Source organism: Gekko japonicus, unplaced genomic scaffold, assembly GCF_001447785.1.
Source record: "Gekko japonicus isolate JY-2015 unplaced genomic scaffold, Gekko_japonicus_V1.1 scaffold598, whole genome shotgun sequence".
NCBI classification, from domain to species: domain Eukaryota; kingdom Metazoa; phylum Chordata; class Lepidosauria; order Squamata; family Gekkonidae; genus Gekko; species Gekko japonicus.
This window is the reverse complement of record NW_015170910.1, coordinates 447920-451473: the sequence shown is the minus strand read 5'-3', so window position 1 is coordinate 451473 and position 3554 is coordinate 447920.

Below are 3554 nucleotides of genomic sequence, written 5' to 3'. Positions count from 1 at the left end.
CTCCATTTCTTTTCTTCTTTTTTTTAAGCCCCCTGAGGGGATTTTTTATTATTTTTAAAAATAATACTACAAAACTATAACAGAAATAAGGAAGGGGGAACTACATATACAGGATGAAGAAAAGAACCCACTACTATCTAAAAACCCGTTTCAAAGCCGAAGAGCCAGCGCTGTCCGAAGACGTTTCCGTGGTCATGTGGCCGGCATGACTAAACACCAAGGCGCACGGAACGCCCAGTGCGACGATGTCACCCGGAGGTGACGTCATCACGCAGGGCACGTTGTGGGAGGACGCTCTATCACTTGAGGGGAAACTCTATGGTTTCCCCTCAAATGACAGAGGCCCCTCCCACAACGTTCCCTGCACAGAGATGTCACTTCCTGGGGACATCATTGTGCGCCAAAGATCTCCCAACAAGGAAGGACCCCCCCCAGTGCTGGCAGCCAGGTAAGACCTGGCAACCCTAGACATCCGCTTAGCCGCGACCAGGGCCTTTTCTGCCCTGGCCCCAGCCTGCTGGAACATGCTCCCGCCTGAGATCAGGGCCCTGCGGACCTATTGCCGTTCGGCAGGGCCTGTAAAATGGAGCTGTCCCACCAGGCCTTCGGTTGGGGCAGGGGGCGTTCGGTTAAAAATTCGGCCTCCTCTGCTGAAGTCCACCACCTCTGTGTGGCCCAGATCAAGTAGACTTTAGTCACCAGCTCTGGAGACTGTGGGCATAAACAAATAGCACCATTGTTCTTAACTGTTTGGATCTGACGATTAAGGTATTTATACTTTATGAATGTATTTAGGTATTGTGGTGCCGAATGGCCCTGTGGTCCGCCCTGAGCCCGCTTGTGGGGAGAGCGGAGTATAAATCCAATAAATAAATAAATAAAATGGCTGCTTTAGTTCTGATAAGAGCTGTTCTTGAAAAAGAGCAGTTTCTGTCCAGAGCTTTCTCAGCCCCGCCTCCTTCACGGGGTGTCTGTTGTGGGGAGGGGAAGGGAAAGGAGGTTGTCAGCCATTCTGAGACACCTTTGGGTGGTGAAGGGCGGGGTATAAATGCAATCTCCTCTTCTTCTTCTTTCTTCCCCACTCTTCCACATGCAGCTGCTGGTGTGACCTTGGGTCAGTGACAAGTTCTCTCAGAGCTGTTCTCTCAAGGGCAGTCCTCGAGAGAGCTCTCTCAGCCCCACCTACCTCCCAGGGTGTCTGTTGTGGGGAGGGGAAGGGAAAGGCGTTTGTAAGCCTCTCTGAGACACCTTTGGGTGGTGAAGGGCAGGGTATAAATCCAATCTCTTCTTCTTCTTCTTCTTCTTCTTCTTCTTCTTCTTCTTCTTCTTCTTCTTCTTCTTCTTCTTCTTCTTCTTCTTCTTCTTCTTCTTCTTCTTCTTCTTCTGATGCTGGTGTACATATTTTACCTCAAGATCTGCCTTTCTTGAAGTCATGGGGTTGCCAGCTTCCAGGTGGTGGCTGGAGAGCTCCTGGGACGACAGTTGATTTTCAGATGACAAAAAGAAAATGGCGGCTTTGAAGGGTGGATTCTGTGTCAGCAGACCCTTCAGAGGTCCCTCCCCAAACCTTGCCCTCCCCAAACGCCCCCCCTTGAAGGGAAGGGAAGGCAGTTTAAAGTGCCTTCCTTTGGCTTGGACAGGCTGGGGAAGGCACCGGGAGCCATTTAAATGCCTCCCTGATTCTTCCAGGGGGCCCCCTGACCCGCCCTCCTCGGAGACACCGGTGGGTGTCTTCCCTCTGTAGCCACGAACGCAGAGGTTTTGGCTGTAGTGGGCGTGGCCAACTCTGAAGCCAGCCGGAACTCCTTTCCTGTGCGTTCCTGCCCCAAAATAGCCCTGCCTGCTCGAGCAGAATCTGGCTGCGGGAACCAACCCACGGTTTTTCCAGCTGAACCCCATTCATTTGGACAGGCGTGTTGTTGTTGTTGCTGTTCAGCTGCACAGCCGAGTCTGACTCTTCGCGACCCCATGGACCACATCACGCTAGGCCCTGTCTTCCGTCGTGCTCCAAAGTTTGCTTCATTTCATGTTTGTTGCATTGACAGGCTTAGATGGGAGTAACTCTCCACAGGCCAGCGGTGAGAATCTCCCTGACTCACGGCAATGCCTTTCCAGCCCTCGTCAAGAATTTGCATATTCTTGCTAACAACCACCCCGTCTCGTGGTGGAGAGGGCCATTGAGAAACCACTTGCCGTTCTAGTGGAAATGAACGCGGTAAGCCCGCCCGGCTCTCATCCGGATGCTCGGCGAGTCGGTTCGGGAGCCGACACGGTGGAAACTCTCCACATTTATTGTTAACAATATTATTATTTTGCATGTTAGAAACTGCGTGCTTGAAAGAGGGCCGCTGCAACTGAAGAGCCCTTGTTGGAAAGATGGGGGGGGTTAGAGGGAAACTTGAAGATGAGAGCAGACGCCCGTGTTTCGGGGAGGAGGTTTTTTGGTCACACACATGCCTAGGAACGCATCTTTCAGCCATTAGACTCGCTTTGCTCTTCAGAAACAAGATGATCTTTTTAAACTGCTTGAGGGGATACCTCTTGATAGATTTCGAGAGCTTCACATTTTCCGCCTTGGAAAGTCAACATCAACATTCCTATTGGTCTCCGGGAGGCTTATTTGTCTAATGACCCTGTGTGTGTTTGCGGGGAAAATCAATACGACGCTAATCTCTCTAATCTGAGGACAGGTGTAAACAAGGGATTATTTTGCTACGCACTGATAAAGTGCTCTTGGCGACAAACGCTTGTCTTAAAGTGCCCCATGCCTGTTGGCTAAGGTGACACTTGGTGGTTTGAACGACTTGCGTTGTCTTCAAGAGACAGGGATCACTTAGGGTTGGGGAATCCCTGGAGATTTGGGGGTGGACTTTGGGAAGGGACCTCGGCAAGGTATCATGCCATAGAGTCCACCTTCGAAAGGGGCCATTTTCTCCAGGGGAGCAGACCTCTGTCATCTGGAGATCAGTAGGAATTCTGGGGGATCTCCAGGCCTCACCTGGAGGTTGGCAATAAAAGATGAGCTCTGCTGGATCAGACGATTGGGCCATCTAGCCCAGCATCCTGTTTCACACAGTGGCCAACCAGTTCTCCTGGAGGGCCAACAACAGGACAGAGAGGCCAAGGTCTTCATGAGAACATCAGAAGAGCCCTGCTGGATCAGACCAGTGAGGGTCCATCTGGTCCAGCCTCCTGTCTCACGCAGTGGCCAACCAGTTCCTCTGGAGGGCCAACAACAGGGCAGAGAGGCCGAAGCCTTCACCTGGTCAGAACATCAGAAGAGCCCTGCTGGATCAGACCAGAGGTCCACCTAGTCCAGCATCCTGTCTCACACAGGGGCCAGCCAGTTCCTCTGGAGGGCCAACAACAGGGCAGAGAGGCCGAGGCCTTCCCCTGAGAAGGACATCAGAAGAGCCCCACTGGATCAGACCAGTGAGGGTCCATCTAGTCCAGCATCCTGTCTCACACAGGGGCCAACCAGTTCCTCTGGAGGGCCAGCAACAGGGCAGAGAGGCCGAGGCCTTCCCCTGATAAGAACATCAGAAGAGCCCCAC